This window comes from Budorcas taxicolor, chromosome 5 (genome assembly GCF_023091745.1).
Source record: "Budorcas taxicolor isolate Tak-1 chromosome 5, Takin1.1, whole genome shotgun sequence".
Taxonomy (NCBI): domain Eukaryota; kingdom Metazoa; phylum Chordata; class Mammalia; order Artiodactyla; family Bovidae; genus Budorcas; species Budorcas taxicolor.
In genome coordinates, this window is record NC_068914.1 from 40,846,366 (window position 1) to 40,864,335 (window position 17,970).

The window sequence follows — 17,970 nt, forward strand, 5'->3', positions numbered from 1 at the left end:
AACTAGAGAGTCTGCATCGCAACAAAAGATCCCACATGCCACAGCTAAGGCTCGATGCAGCCAAATAAATAAATGCTTTATTAAAAAAGTGAATCGTGTCCAACTAACTTTACTTAAGCAAGAACTAATAAAAAGAAAAAGACAGTAGAGAGAGATCAGTCAAGATAGCAGAGGAGAAGAACACTGAGCTCACCTCCTCTCATGGGCACACCAAATCACAACTGCATTTATGGGACAATCAGCAATGAAAAATACCTCCCACAGCTAAAAGACATAAAGAAGGAAATACCACAAGACAGCTAAGGAGCGATGGACTCGTGACATAGTCAAGTCCCTCCTCCCATCCTGGGTGGGTAACACACAAGCTGGAGAAGGTTGTGATCACAACTGCAAAGGTTCTTCCAAAGGAGTGAGGGGTCTGAGCCCCACATCAGGCTCCCTCGTCCGAGGGTCCTGCCTGGGAAGAGAAGCCCCCAGAGCATTTGACTTTGAAAGACCAGCAGGGCATACTTTCAGGAGTCTCAGAGGGCTGGGGAAACAGAGACTCCACTTTTAAAGGGTTCACACAAAATCACATATGTTCTGGGTCCTGGGGCAGAAGCAGTGATTTCATGGGAGCCTGGGTCAGACCTACCTGCTGATTCTCAGAGTCTCCTAAAGAGGCAGGAGGCAACTGCAGCTCACCCTGGGGACACAGACTCTGGTGGCAGGTGTTTGGGGTGAGCTCTTTCTTATACCATGTGGACACTGGTGCCACTGAGAGCCACTGTGGAACCCTCCCTCTAGCTCATTAGCCCCAGGACCCAGCCCTTCCCTAGCCCAACAGCCTACAGGCACCAGAGCTGAGATGCCTCAAGCCAAGCAACTAACTGAGCAGGGACACAGTCTCACTCACCAGCAAACAAGGTGCCTTAAGAATCCTTGAGCCACAGACACCTCTGGACATGGCCCTGTCCCCTGGAGGGCCCAGGACCCAGACCCACCTACCAGTGGGCAGGCACCAGTCCCTGGGCCCCATCCTAGCCCTCCAAGGAGCCTGCTCTAGCCTCCAGACCAGCCTAACCCACCAGGGGACAGACACCAGACACAAGAAAATCACAGTCTCAGGGCCTGTGGAACCAACCTGCCCACTGGGACAGACTGGACTCTGGCCCCACCCACTAGCAGGACACCCCAGATCCTGTACCCAGCTATGTCTGGTTACTGACCCCCACATACCAACAATCCAACACCACTTCAGCGAGTCCTGGGCCCTACAGCCAGACTCAAGACAAGCTCTGCCCACCAGTAGACCCAGCACTAACCCCAGGGCCTGGCTTCACCCACCAACAAAGTGGCAGTTTCCCCAGAGTTTCCTAGACCATGACTCCACCCATCAGTGAGCCAGCAGTGGCCCTGGGGCCCTCCTGGGTTTGGCAGTCAGTCACCCCATGACCTGGCCCTTGCCAACAAGTGGCCTGCAGCCTTCATACAAGGCAGATCCTGGCAGCCAATCAAACTGGGAGCCAACCAAGCCTACCAGACTACCCACATAGTCAGCCCCCCACAACAGAAGGACCCAAGCTGCCCTCATAGAAGGAACCCCTAGAGCATACTGCTTGGGTAACAAGAAGGCAATGCACTGCTGGGACACAGAACGTCTCCTACAGCAGGCCACTTCTCCAAGGCTGGGAAACACAACCACCAGATACATAAAAATAAAAACAGCAAGTTAGGGGGAAAGGTGAAAGATGAACATGTTCCATAAAGGAGAGAAGCCCAGAAGAAGAATGAAATGAAGTGGAGATAGGCAGGCTACCAAGTAACGGGTTCAAGGTAATGATCCTGAGCACATGCCAAGTCACTTCACTCGTGTGCAACTCTGTGCAACCCTATGGACTGAGGCCTTGCATGCTCCTCTCTCCATACCTTCCAGGCGACAGGAGTGGGTTGCCATGCCTCTTCAAGAATAATCATAAAGATGACCAAAGAACGTGGGAGAAGAATGGATGCACAGAACAGGAAGTTAGAAGCTTTTAACAGAGTCAGAAGGTACAAAGAACAACCAGACAGAGATGAAGAATACCATAAGGGAAATGAAAAGTAAACTAGACAGAATCAACAGGACACTAAAAGATACAGAACAATGGATCAGTGGTCTGGAAGACAAGAGTAGAGGAAATAACTGAAGTCGAACAGAAAAAAGAAGGAAAGGAAATGGGGACAGTTTAAGAGACCTCTGGGACAACATCAAGCATACCAACATTCACATTATAGAAGTCTCAGAAGGAGGTAAGAGAGAGAGGACCTGAGAAAACATTTGAAGACATTGTAGCTGAAATACTCCCTAATATGGGAAAGGAAAAAGTCACCCAAGTCCAGAAAGCACAGAGACTTCTATTCAGGATGAGGTCAAAGAAAAACATACCGAAACACACTGTAACTTAAATGGTAAAAATTAAAGAGAGAATATTAAAAATGGAATGGAATGGAAAAGCAACAAATAATATACAAGGAAACTCCCATAAAGCTATTAGCTTATTTTTCAGCAGAATCTCTACAGATCAAAAGGGAATGGCATGATATATTTAAAGTAATAAAAGGGGAAAATCGATAACCAAAAATACTCTATCCACAAGGTTCCAATTCAGATTTGATGGAGAAATCAAAATCTTTACAGACGAACAAAAGCTAAAAGAATTCAGCACCACCAAACCAGCTTTACAAAAAATGCTAAAGGAACCTCTTTAAAGTTAAAAAGAAAAAGCTAAAACTAGAAACATGAACATTACAAAAGAGAAGGCTCATCAGTAAAGGCAAACATATAGTAAAGGTACAAAGCTATCCATACACAAAGCTAGAAGGAAGGTTAAAAGACAAAAGTAGTAAAATCATCCATATCCACAATAAGCAGTTAAAGGATACAGAAAACAATTCAATGTAAAACATGATATTAAAAATAGTAATTGTGATGGGAGGAGAGTACAAATGCAGGGTTATGAAAAGAATTGGAAATTAACAGATTTTATGTTAAAGAATGAAATGAGAACACTCTCTAACATCATATACAAAAATAAACTCAAAATGGATTAAAGACCTACATGTAAGACCAAAACCATAAAACTCCTAGAAGAAAACAAAGGCAGAACACTCTTTGACATAAATCGTAGCAATATTTTTGGCGATCTGTCCCCGAAAGCCAAGGAAATAAAAGCAAAACTAAACAAAAGGGACCTAATTAAATTTAAAAGCTTCTGCACAGCAAAGGAAATCATCAATGATATGAAAAGACAACTACTGAATGGGAGAAGATATTTGCAAATGATATGACTGGTAAGAAGTTAATATCCAAAATATATGAATAGCTAATATAACTCAACATCCAAAAAAAAAAAAAAAAAACCAAATATAAAAAATGGGCATAAGGTCTGAATAGACATTTTTTTCCAAAGAAGACATACAGATGGTCAACAGGCACATGGAAAGATGCTTAGCATTGTTAACCATCAGAGAAATGCTAATTAAAACCACAATGAGGTATCACCTTACACCTATTAGAATGGCTATCATCAAAATGAACACAACAAACTTGGTGAGGATGTGTAGGAAAAGGAACTCTCAAACACTGTTGGTGGCAATGTAAATTTCTGCAGCCACTATGAAAAACAGTTTAGAGATTCCTCAAAAAACTAAAAATAGAACATCCATTCAGTACAGTTCAGTTCAGTCGCTCAGTCGTGTCCGACTCTTTGCGACTTCATGAATCGCAGCACGCCAGGCCGCCCTGTCCACCACCAACTCCCGGAGTTCACTCAAACTCATGTCCATCGAGACGGTGATGCCATCCAGCCATCTCATCCTCTGTCGTCCCCTTCTCCTCATGCCCCCAATCCCTCCCAGCATCAGAGTCTTTTCCAATGAGTCAACTCTTCACATGAGGTGGCCAGAGTATTGGAGTTTCAGCTTCAACATCAGTCCTTCCAAAGAACACCCAGGACTGATCTCCTTTAGAATGGACTGGCTGGATCTCCTTGCAGTCCAAGGGACTCTCAAGAGTCTTCTCCAACACCACAGTTCAAAAGCATCAATTCTTCGGCACTCAGCTTTCATCACAGTCCAACTCTCACATCCATACACAACCACTGGGAAAACCATAGCCTTGACTAGGCAGACCTTTGTTGGCAAAGCAATGCCTCTGCTTTTTAATATGCTATCTAGGTTGGTCATAACTTTCTTCCAAGGAGTAAGTGTCCTCTAATTTCATGGCTGCAGTCACCACCTGCAGTGATTTTGGAGCCCCTCAAAAGAAAGTCTGACACTGTTTCCACTGTTTCCCCATCTGTTTCCCATGAAGTGATAGGATCAGATGCCATGATCTTCATTTTCTGAATGTTGAGCTTTAAGCCAACTTTTTCACTCTCCTCTCTCACTTTGATCAAGAGGCTTTTTAGTTCCTCTTCACTTTCTGCCATAAGGGTGGTGTCATCTGCATATCTGAGGTTATTGAGATTTCTCCTGGCAATCTTGCTTTCAGCTTGTGCTTCTTCCCGCCCAGCATTTCTCATTAGGTACTCTGCATATATGTTAAATAAGCAGGGTGACAGTATGCAGCCTTGACATACTCCTTTTCCTATTTGGAACCAGTCTGTTGTTCCATGTCCAGTTCTAACTGTTGCTTCCTGACCTGCATATAAGTTTCTCAAGAGGCAGGTCAGGTGGCCTGGTATTCCCATCTCTTTCGGAATTTTCCACAGTTTATTGTGATCCACACAGTCAAAGGCTTTGGCATAGTCAATAAAGCAGAAATAGATGTTTTTCTGGACCTCTCGTGCTTTTTCCATGATCCAGCAGATGTTAGCAATTTGATCTCTGCTTCCTCTGCTTTTCTAAAACCAGCTTGAACATCTGGAAGTTCACAGTTCACGTATTGCTGAAGCCTGTCTTGGAGAATTTTGAGTATTACTTTACTAGCATGTGAGATGAGTGCAATTGTGTGGTAGTTTGAGCATTCTTTGGCATTGCCTTTCTTTGGGATTGGAATGAAAACGGACCTTTTCCAGTCCTGTGGCCACTGCTGAGTTTTCCAAATTTGCATATGACCCAGCAATTCCCCTACTGGGTATCTATCTAAAAAAACAAAGGCACTAATTAAAAACATAGAGCACCCCAATGCTCATAGCATTGTTCACAAATTTCCAAGATGTGAAAGCAACCTAAGTGTCCATCAACAGGCTAATGAATAAAGAAGAAGTGGTACATATATACAACAGAATCCTATACAGCTATAAAAAAAAAAAAGAATGAAATAATGCCATTTACAACAATTACAATGCCATTTGGATGTGGAGGGTCCACACTAGTGGTTACCAGTAGGGAGAGGGAAGAGGTAGAAGCAAGATAGGGGTAAGGGATTAAGAGGTATAAACTACTATGTATAAAATAAATAAGCTACAAAGATACATACAACACAGGGAATATAACCAATCATTTATAATAACTTTAAATGGAGTGTCCATATAGTCAAAGTTGTTTTTCCCAGTAGTCATGTGTGGATGTGAGAGTTGGACTGTAAAGAAAGCTGAGCAGTGAAGAACTGATGCTTTTGAACTGTGGTATTGGAGAAGACTCTTGAGAGTCCCTTGGACTTTAGCGAGATCAAACCAGTCAATCCTAAAGGAAATCAGTCCTGAATATTCATTGGAAGGACTGATGCTAAAGCTAAAGCTCCAATACTCTGGCCACCTGATGTGAAGAACTGACTCACTGGAAAAGACCCTGATGCTGGGAAAGACTGAAGGCAGGAGGAGAAGATGGTTGGATGGCACCACCGACTCAATGGACAAGAGTTTGAGCAAACTCCAGAAGATGGTGAAGGAGTAGGAAGCCTGGTGTGCTGCAGTCCACGAGGTTGCAAAGAGTCAGACACGACTGAGTGACTGAACAACAACAATAAGTCAAGTACAGTAAATCAGGGGAAAGGTGGTAGACATATATCTCTGGATTTCATCCAAGAGATCTGAAAAAGACTCCCCCAATTTCCCTGTTTACAAGTAGAGCCTGGAAGTAGGACCAGTAGGAGAGGCAAGTGGGTTCATAGCTGGTGAGTGACAGATCCAGGCAAAAGGGCCTTGAGTCTTGGATGGGCGGCTGGCTAGTGGGAGGGTCCCAGCTCCCTGATTCGGGACTACTTTCTTTGCCCTATCCTCTCCAGCATGATGGATTAGAGTTAATGAAGACCGGAAAAGGTTTCAAAAGGGAGGAGACTCATATAACTGCTCTATGCTATGAGAAAGAAAAATAATGCAACTAAATAATGGGAGGGGAAGGGAGAGGACTATAATATACCTGCCATATGCTCACAACCACCAGTGTAACCAAGAAGGACCCTATGGAGCCCTCCCAGGGACAGACCCCCTCCCGCCCTGTACCGTTTATCCTCTGCTGTAGTTTCTCTTTGCAGTACCCAGATAACAGTATCTCCTGCATATTTTCTGAGTTTTTAAGATACTAAAACCACCACCAAATGGAAGAAATTGCTACTTGATGATCATGAGCACACAGCCCCCAGACCTTCTGGCACCAAATGACTGACCACCATCAACCAATCAGATAATTGAACAGGAGCTGATCACATACCCTGAAACACCCCTCTCTCACCTGGCCTTTAAAAATGATTTGGGGAGTTCAGGATTTTAGAGCACAAGCCACCCATCCTCCTTGTATTGGCGCCTTACAATAAACACTGTACTTTCCTTCACTACAACCCAGTGTCAGTAGATCGGCTTTATGGAGTGTCAGTGAGTAAACCCAAGTTTGGTTCAGTAACACCAGGACAAGGGAAATCCAGCTTATGGGGAAAAGATGTCACCCAAGGCGACAATGGAACAAAGAAGGACCCTTAAGGTTGGAAGACAAGACAAAGACAGGGTAAACCCTCCACCAGAAAGCCACTGAAGGGTGCACAGCAATGGTGCACATGGGCCTCTAACATTCCCCATCATGGCAGTATCCATAGGATGCAGGCAATGCCACACAGGTGCTTCTAGGAATGCTCAGCCACCCCAAGTGACCTGTTAGCTAAGGAAACTTTGACAGTAAACATGTGTATGAAGGAAAAGTTTATAGAATGATATAGACGTATATAGGGGAGATCCCCTGGAGAAGGGCATGGCAACCCACTCCAGTATTCCTGCCTGGAGATCCCATGGACAGAGGAGCCTGGCTGGCTATACAGTCCATAGGGTCACAAAGAGTCAGATAGACTAAAGTGACTGAGCATGCATGCATGCATACACATATATACACTTATATATAATTACAGAACAAACCATTTTCTTGGAGTCAAATATCAACCTGCAACTGTTTTCACATGAAATCTTCCTTCACACCTAGATTCCTATCTTAGAATGCACACTCTCAACTAGAGAGGCCCCAGAGCAAGGAAACTCTGAGAAGTCTGCTAGGGTAGGGTTGGGGGCACAGGCAGGGAGAGGAACCCCAGAGCCCAGTGCTCAGCCCAAGGGAAAACAGATGTGCTGTTTTTTTCAAAACACTGACACAGTGTCATACTGTGTGGTTAGGAGGAGCCTAGCTTGAGAGCAGGACACACAGAGGATGTGTGTGAAACCATACAAAGGCCACACGAGCTGTGTGCAGAGCACTGAGGGTCTCCGCTTTTCATTATCAATAACATATTTCAAAGAGAGATGTTCTTTGCATACACTTACAGTTGAAACTCTCTAATCAGCTTTGGTTTAAATCCACCAATCCAGAGATTATGTTTGTGGGCACATTTTCAATTATACTACTATTCCTGGGAGAGGGCCAGACAGGATCAAAATCAGGGGCGAGTCTGGATGGGGGTGGGGTGGAAACAAAGGGTCATCAGGAACACCAAACAAACCCTCACTCCGTGTAGGAGGTGAAGTTCCAGGTTATTTTCATCAGGCTTTGTCATTACATTGACTATGCGTGCGTGCTCAGTCGCTTCATTAGTGTCCCACTCTTTGAGATCCTATGGACGGTAGCCCACCAGGCTACTTCTGTGCCTGGGATTTTCCAGGCAAGAATACTGGAGTGGGAGGGGGCGGTCCTAAGATGGCAGAGGAATAGGATGGGGAGACCACTTTCTCCCTTACAAATTCATCAAAAGAACATTTAAACGCTTAGTAAATGCCACAAAACAACTTCTGAATGCTGGCAGAGGACATCAGGCACCCAGAAAAGCAGCCCATTGTCTTCGAAAAGAGGTAGGGAAAAATATAAAAGAGAAAAAAAAGAGACACAAGAGGTAGGGACGGAGCTCTGTTCCGGGAAGGGAGTCTTAAAAAGAGAGAAGTTTCCAAACATCAGGAAACACTCTCACTCCCAAGTCTGTGGCAAGCCTTGGAAGCACAGAGGGCAACATAACAGGGAGGAAAAATAAATAAATAATTAAAACCCACAGCTTATGAGTCCAACGGTAACTCCCCCAGTGGAGAAGCAGCGCAGATGCCTGCATCCGCCACTAGCAAGCAGGGGCTGGGCAGGGAGGTGCGGGCTGCATGGCTTTTTAAGGATCCAGCCCGAATGCTCCAAATGCCCCAAGTGTAACCAGAGTGAACTAACTTGGGCTAGTAAACCAGACAGTGGGATAGCTACCACGCAAAAAGCTCTAACACAAGACACCGCCAAGACCTGGCACAGAACAAAGGATGGAACAGAATTAGCCAGCTGCAGACCATCCCCCTCCGGTGACAGGCAGCCAGAGCAGGAAGGGCCAGAAGAGGGCAATTGCAGCCCCAGAGAGATATTATTTACCAACTGCAAACAGGCTTCTTTGCTAACTAAGACTTCTTGGGGTTCTGGACAGTCATCATCCGCCTGAGAAGGTGCGCCCGTTGTACACCCAGAGAACCGAGCAGCAGGGACAGGCGAGGCGATAAGTCAGAGCGACCACGTTCGCCAAACACCTGAGCTACTTGGACCTGGGAAGGGCACAAAACATAGGCCCAACCAAGTCTGCCCCTCTGAGGACTACCCGCGTGCCTGAGCCTGAGCGGCTTAGACCTGGGAGGTGCATGCAGCCCAGGGCCGGCCTTGGACGGTTCCCGGTGGAGCAAGCTAGAGCCTGAGCTGTGTGCTCCGTGAGCGGGGGCAGGCCCAGTGTGGCTGAGACACTGCGAGCACACGCCAGAGTTATTTGTTTGCAGCGTCCCTCCCTCCCCACAGCGCAACTGAGCAAGTGAGCCTAAAAAAAAGTGTCCACCACCGCCCGCCTTGTGTCAGGGCGAAATCAGACACTGAAGAGACCAGTAAACAGAAGAAGCGAAAACAGAGGGAACCGCCTTGGAAGTGATAGGTGCAATAGATTAAAACCCTGTCGTTAGTACCGACTACATAGGAAGGGGCCTATAGATCTTGAGAAATATAAGCCAAACCAAGGAACTATCCAAAAATGAACTGACCCTACACTGCCCACAACACCAGAGAAAGTCCTAGATATATCTTTACTATTTTTATGATCATTCTTTTCTTTTCTTTTTTCTTCTTCTTTTTTAAACTTTTTAAAATTTTAAAGTCCTCTATTACACCATTAATTTTCATTTTTATAACCTACTATTATTTTTTTAAAAAAGACCCTATTTTTAAAGCAAACTTAATATATATTTTTTGTGACTTTGTTTTTTTCTTCTTCTTCTTTTCTTTAATATTGTATTTTTGAAAATCCAAACTCTACTCTAGATTTTTAATTTTTGCTTTTTCGTATTTGTTATCAATTTTGTACCTGTAAAAACCCAATCTTCAGTACTAATTTTTACTTGGGAGTGAGATTACTGGCTTGACTGAGTGCTCCTCCTTTGGACTCTCCTTTTTCTCCACCAGGTTGCCTCGGTCTCCTCCCTCCCACTTCTCTTCTCTACCCAATTCTGTGAATCTCTGTGTGTTCCAGATGGTGGAGAACACTTAGGGAACTGATTACTGGCTGGATCTGTCTCTCTCCTTTTCATTTCCCCCTTTTATCCTCCTGGCCACCTCTGTCTCCTTCCTCCCTCTTCTCTTCTCTGTATAATTCTGTGAACATCTCTGAGCAGTCCAGACTGTGGAGCGCACATAAGGAAATGATTACTGGCTAGCTTGCTCTCTCTTTTTTTGATTCCACCTCATCTCATTCGGGTCACCTCTAACTCCCTCCTCCCTCTTCTCTTCTCCATGTAACTCTGTGAACCTCTCTATGGAGAAACTTTTCATCTTTAACCTAGATGTTTTATCAATGGTGCTGTATAGAAAGAGAAGTCTTGAGACTACTGTAAAAATAAGACTGAAAACCAGAAGCAGGAGGCTTAGGCCCAAATCCTGAGAACATCAGAGAACTCCTGACTCCAGGGAACATTAATCAATAGGAGGTCATCAAACGCCTCCATACCTACACTGAAACCAAGCACCACCCAAGGGCCAACAAGTTCCAGAGCAAGACATACCATGCAAATTCTCCAGCAACACAGGAACACAGCACTGAGCTTCAATATACAGGCTGCCCAAAGTTACCCCAAAACCATTGACATCTCATAACTCATTACTGGACACTTCATTGCACTCCAGAGAGAAGAAATCCAGCTCCACCCACCAGAACACCGACACAGCTTCCCTAACTAAGAAACCTTGACAAGCCACTGATACCACCCCACCCACAGTGAGGAAACTCCGCAATAAAGAGAACTCCACAAACTGCCAGTATACAGAAAGGACACCCTAAACTCAGCAAGATAAACAAGATGAAAAGACAGAGGAATACCCAGCAGGTAAAGGAACAGGATAAATGCCCACCAAACCAAACAAAAGAGGAAGAGATAGGGAATCTACCTGATAAAGAATTCCAAATAATGATAGTGAAAATGATCCAAAATCTTGAAATCAAAATGGAATCACAGATATATAGCCTGGAGACAAGTATTGAGAAGATGCAAGAAAGGTTTAACAAGGACCTAGAAGAAATAAAAAAGAGTCAATATATAATGAATAGTGCAATAAATGAGCTCAAAAACACTCTGGAGGCAACAAATAGTAGAATAACTGAGGCAGAAGATAGGATTAGTGAAGTAGAAGATAGAATGGTAGAAATAAATGAATCAGAGAGGAAAAAAGAAAAGCTAATTAAAAGAAATGAGGACAATCTCAGGGACCTCCAGGACAATATTAAATGCTCCAACACTTGAATCATAGGCGTCCCAGAAGAAGAAGACAAAAAGAAAGACCATGAGAAAATACTTGAGGAGATAATAGTTAAAAACTTCCCTAAAATGGGGAAGGAAATAATCACCTAAGTCCAAGAAACCCAGAGAGTCCCAAACAGGATAAACCCAAGGCAAAACACCCCCAGACACATATTAATCAAATTAACAAAGATCAAACACAAAGAACAAATATTAAAAGCAGCAAGGGAAAAACAACAAATAACACACAAGGGGATTCCCATAGGGATAACAGCTGATCTTTCAAGAGAAACTCTTCAGGCCAGGAGGGAATGGCGAGACATACTTAAAGTGATGAAAGAAAATAACTTACAGCCCAGATTACTGTACCCAGCAAGGATCTCATTCAAATATGAAGGAGAAATCAAAAGCTTTACAGACAAGCAAAAGATGAGAGAATTCAGCACCACCAAACCAGCTCTACAACAAATGCTAAAGGATACTCTCTAGACAGGAAACACAAAAAGGGTGTATAAACCCGAACCCAAGACAATAAATTAATAGCAATGGGATCACACTTATCAATAATTACCTTAAACATAAATGGGTTGAATGCCCCAACCAAAAGACAAAGACTGGCTGAATGGATACAGAAACAAGACCCCTATATATGTTGTCTACAAGAGACCCACGTCAAAACAAGGGACACATACAGACTGAAAGTGACGGGCTGGAAAAAGATATTCCACGCAAAGAGAGACCAAAAGAAAACAGGAGTAACAATACTCATATCAGATAAAATAGACTTTAAAACAAAGGCTGTGAAAAGAGACAAAGAAGGACACTACATAATGATCAAAGGATCAATCCAAGAAGAAGATATAACAATTATAAATATATATGCACCCAATATAGGAGCACTGCAATATGTAAGACAAATGCTAACAAGTATGAAAGGGGAAATTAACAATAACACAATAATAGTGGGAGACTTTAACACCCCAGTCACACCTATGGATATATCTACTAAACAGAAAATTAACAAGAAAACGCAAACTTTAAATGATACAATAGACAGTTAGACCTAATTGATATCTATAGGACATTTCACCCCAAAACAATGAATTTCACCTTTTTCTCAACTGCACACGGAACATTCTCCAGGATAGATCACATCCTGGGCCATAAATCTAGCCTTGGTAAATTCAAAAAAACTGAAATCATTCCAAACATCTTTTCTGACCATAATGCAATAAGATTAGTTCTCAATTACAGGAGAAAAACTATTAAAAATTCCAACATATGGAGGCTGAACAACATGCTTCTGAATAACCAACAAATCACAGAAGAAATCAAAATATGCATAGAAACGAATGAAAATGAAAACACAACAACCCAAAACCTGTGGGACACTGTAAAAGCAGTGCTAAGGTGAAAGTTCATAGCAATACAGACATACCTCAAGAAACAAGAAAAAAGTCAAATAAATAACCTAACTCTACACCTAAAGCAACTAGAAAAGGAAGAAATGGAGAACCCCAGAGTTAGTAGAAGGAAAGAAATCTTAAAAATTAGGGCAGAAATAAATGCAAAAGAAACAAAAGAGACCATAGCAAAAACCAACAAAGCCAAAAGCTGGTTCTTTGAAAGGATAAATAAAATTGACAAACCATTAGCCAGACTCATCAAGAAACAAAGAGAGAAAAATCAAATCAATAAAATTAGAAATAAAAATGGAGAGATCACAACAGACAACACAGAAATACAAAGGATCATGAAAGACTACTATCAGCAATTATATGCCAATAAAATGGACAACGTGGAAGAAATGGACAAATTCTTAGAAAAGTACAACTTTCTAAAACTGAACCAGGAAGAAATAGAAAATCTTAACAGACCCATCACAATCATGGAAATTGAAACTGTAATCAGAAATCTTCCAGCAAACAAAAGCCCAGGTCCAGATGGCTTCACAGCTGAATTCTACCACAAATTTTGAGAAGAGCTAACACCTATCCTACTCAAACTCTTCCAGAAAATTGCAGAGGAAGGTAAACTTCCAAACTCATTCTATGAGGCCACCATCACCCTAATACCAAAACCTGACAAAGATGCCACAAGGAAAGAAAACTACGGACCGATATCACTGATGAACATAGATGCAAAAATCCTTAACAAAATTCTAGCAATCAGAATCCAACAACACATTAAAAAGATCATACACCATGACCAAGTGGGCTTTATCCCAGGGATGCAAGGATTCTTCAATATCCACAAATCAATCAATGTAATTCACCACATTAACAAATTGAAAAGTAAAAGCCATATGATTATCTCAGTAGATGCAGAGAAAGTCTTTGACAAAATTCAACATCCATTTATGATTTAAAAAAACTCTCCAGAAAGCAGGAATAGAAGGAACATACCTCAACATAATAAAAGCTATATATGACAAACCCACAGCAAACATTATCCTCAATGGTGAAAAATTGAAAGCATTTCCCCTAAAGTCAGGAACAAGACAAGGGTGCTGATTTTCACTGCTACTATTCAACATAGTTCTGGAAGTTTTGGCCACAGCAATCAGAGCAGAAAAAGAAATAAAAGGAATCCAAATTGGAAAAGAAGAAGTAAAACTCTCACTGTTTGCAGATGACATGATCCTCTACATAGAAAACCCTAAAGACTCCACCAGAAAATTACTAGAGCTAATCAATGAATATAGTAAAGTTGCAGGATATAAAATCAACACACAGAAATCCCTTGCATTCCTATACACTAATAATGAGAAAGTAGAAAAAGAAATTAAAGAAACAATTCCATTCACCAATGCAATGAAAAGAATAAAATACTTAGGAATATATCTACCTAAAAAAACTAAAGACCTATATATAGAAAACTATAAAACAGTGGTGAAAGAAATTAAAGAGGACACTAATAGATGGAGAAATATACCATGTTCATGGATCGGAAGAATCAATATAGTGAAAATGAGTATACTACCCAAAGCAATCTACAGATTCAATGCAATCCCTATCAAGCTACCAGGGTATTTTTCACAGATCTAGAACAAATAATTTCACAATTTGTATGGAAATACAAAAAACCTTGAATAGCCAAAGCAATCTTGAGAAAGAAGAATGGAACTAGAGGAATCAACCTGCCTGACTTCAGGTTCTACTACAAAGCCACAGTCATCAAGACAGTATGGTCCTGGCACAAAGACAGAAATATAGATCAAAGTAACAAAGTAGAAAGCCCAGAGACAAATCCATGCACCTATGGACACCTTGGGCTTCCCTGGTGGCTCAGAGGTTAAAGCGTCTGCCTCCAATGCGGAAGACCCAGGTTCAATCCCTGGGTTGGGAAGATCCCCTGAAGAAGGAAATGGTAACCCACCCCAGTATTCTTGCCTGGAGAATCCCACGGATGGAGGAGCCTGGCAGTCCATGGGGTCGCAAAGAGTCAGACACAACTGAGCGACTTCACTCACTCACTCACTCACTCATGGACACCTTATCTTCGACAAAGGAGGCAAGAATATACAATGGATTAAAGACAATCTCTTTAACAAGTGATGCTGGGAAAACTGGTCAACCACTTGTAAAAGAATGAAACTAGATCGCTTTCTAACACCATACACAAAAATAAACTCAAAATGGATTAAAGATCTAAACATAAGACCAGAAACTGTAAAACTCCTAGAGAAGAACATAGACAAAACACTCTCCGACATACATCACAGCAGGATCCTCTATGACCCACCTCCCAGAATACTGGAAATAAAAGCAAAAATAAACAAATGGGACCTCATTAAAGTTAAAAGCTTCTGCACAACAAAGGAAACTATCAGCAAGGTGAAAAGACAGCCTTCTGAATGGGAGAAAACAATAGCAAAGAAGCAAGTGACAAACAACTAATCTCAAAAATATACAAGCAACTCCTGCAGCTCAATTCCAGAAAAATAAATGACCCAATCAAAAAATGGGCCAAAGAACTAAATAGACATGTCTCCAAAGAAGATGTACAGATGGCTAACAAACACATGAAAAGATGCTCAACATCACTCATTATCAGAGAAATGAAAATCAAAACCACAATGAGGTACCACTTCACACCAGTCAGAATGGCTGCGATCCAAAAGTCTACAAGCAATAAATGCTGGAGAGGATGTGAAGAAAAGGGAACCCTCTTACACTGCTGGTGGCAATGCAAACTAATACAGCCACTATGGAGAACAGTGTGGAGATTCCTTTAAAAACTGGAAATTGAACTGCCTTATGACCCAGCAATCCCACTGCTGGGCATACACACCGAAGAAACCAGAATTGAAAGAGACACATGTACCCCAATGTTCATCGCAGTACTGTTTATAATAGCCAGGACATGGAAGCAACCTAGATGTCCATCAGCAGATGAATGGATAAGAAAGCTGTGGTACATATACACAATGGAGTATTACTCAGCCATTAAAAAGAATACATTTGAATCAGTTCTAATGAGGTGGATGAAACTGGAGCCTATTATACGGAGTGAAGTAAGCCAGAAAGAAAAACACCAATACAGTATACTAACACATACATATGGAACTTAGAAAAATGGTAACGATAACCCTGTGTGCGAGATAGCAAAAGAGACACAGATGTATAAAACAGACTTTTGGACTCTGGGAGAGGGAGAGGGTGGGATGATTTGGGAGAATGGCATTGAAACATGTATACTATCATGTAAGAAACGAATCGCCAGTCTATGTTCAATACAGGATACAGGATGCTTGGGGCTGGTGCACTGGGATGACCCAGAGAGATGATATGGGGAGGGTGGTGGGAGGGGGATTCAGGATTGGGAACTCATGTACACCCGTGGCGGATTCATGTCAATGTATGGCAAAACCAATACAGTATTATAAAGTAAAAAAATAAAATAAAAAGGAAAGATGTGGTACATATGCACAATGGAGTATTACTCAGCCATTAAAAAGAATTCATTTGAATCAGTTCTAATGAGGTGGATGAAACTTAGCTGATTATACAGAGTGAAGTAAGCCAGAAAGAAAAACTTCAATACAGTATACTAATGCATATATATGGAATTTAGAAAGATGGTAATAATAACCCTGTATGCAAGACAGCAAAAGAGACACAGATGTACAGAACAGTCTTTTGGACTCTGTGGGAGAGGGAGAGGGTGGGATGATTGGGGAGAATGGCATTGAAACATGTATACTATCATATAAGAAACGAATTGCCAGTCTAGGTTCGATGCAGGATACAGGATGCCTGGGGCTGGTGCACTGGGATGACCCAGAGGGATGGTATGGGGAGGGAGGTGGGATCGTGGTTCAGGATTGGGAACATGGGTACATCCATGGCGGATTCATGTTGAAGTATGGCAAAACCAATACAGTATTGTAAAGTAAAAAATAAATAATTAAATAAATAAAAGAATACTGGAGTGGGTTGCCATGCCCTCCTCCAGGGGATCTTCTCAACTCAGGGATCAAACCAGCATCTCCTGCATTACAGGCAGATTCTATACCACTGAGGCACTGGGGAAGCCTTATATTGGCTGTTCAGTTCAGTTCAGTCGCTTAGTCGTGTCTGACTCTTTGCAACCCCATGAACCACATCACGCCAGGCCTCCCTGTCCATCACCAACTCCCTGAGTTTACCCAAACTCATGTCCATTGAGTTGGTGATGCCATTTAACCATCTCATCCTCTGTTGTCCCCTTCTCATCCTGCCCTCGATCTTTCCCAACATCAGGGTCTTTTCCAATGAGTCAGCTCTTCACATCAGGTGGCCAAAATATTGGAGTTTCAGCTTCAACGTCAGTCCTTCCAGTGAACACCCAGGACTGATCTCCTTTAGAATGGACTGGCTGGATCTCCTTGAAGTCCAAGGGACTATCGAGAGTCTTCTCCAACACCACAGTTCAAAAGCATCAATTCTTTGGCGGTCAGCTTCCTTTATAGTCCAACACTCACATCCATACATGACTACTGGGAAAACCATAGCCTTGACTAGACAGACCTTTGTTGGCAAAGTTATGTCTCTGCTTTGGAATATGTTGTCTAGATTGGTCATAACTTTCCTGCCAAGGAGTAAGCATCTTTTAATTTCATGGCTGCAATCAACATCTGCAGTGATTTTGGAGCCCAGAAAATAAAGTCAGCCACTGTTTCCACTGTTTCCCCATCTATTTGCCAAGAAGTGATGGGACTGGATGTCATGATCTTCATTTTCAGAATGTTGAGCTTTAAGCCAATTTTTTCACTCTCCTCTTTCACTTTCATCAAGAGGCTCTTTATACACGTGTTCCCCATCCTGAACCCCCCTCCATGTTGATATATGGCAAAACCAATAAAATATTGTAAAGTAAATATTAAAATTAAAATAAATTTACATTTAAAATAAAATAAAATTTTTAAGAAGAGGCTCTTTAGTTCTTCTTCACTTTCTGCCATAAGAGTGGTGTCATCTGCATATCTGAGGTTATTGATATTCCTTATATTGTTCCATTCCTTATGATGGAACATAAAGAAAAACCATTTTCCCATGCACTTAAGTTTCTGTTTAAATGAGAGCCCACAAGGTTCCTCTATCCATGGGATTCTCCAGGCAAGAATACTGGAGTGGGTTGCCATTTCCTACTCCAGGGGATCTTCCCCACCAAGGGATCGAACCCAAGCCTCTTTTATCTTCTGCATTGGCAGGTGGGTTCTTTACCACTAGTGCCACCTGGGAGACCTTTAAATGAAATAGGACATGAGAAAACACATTTAAGCCAGAAAGTGTTATAGAAATGAAAAGTTTTCCTA

At 42.2% G+C, this 17,970-nt stretch overlaps 1 protein-coding gene and 1 non-coding gene across 2 annotated transcripts in view; one reads left to right on the forward strand and one right to left on the reverse strand.

Moving 5' to 3' along the window:
* DISC1 (DISC1 scaffold protein) overlaps positions 1-17,970 on the reverse strand; it is a 433,412-nt gene that overhangs the window by 363,279 nt on the left and 52,163 nt on the right. The window lies entirely within an intron of this gene.
* TRNAW-CCA (transfer RNA tryptophan (anticodon CCA)) lies at positions 14,448-14,519 on the forward strand. The gene has a single exon. It is a non-coding gene; the product is annotated as a tRNA-Trp (tRNA).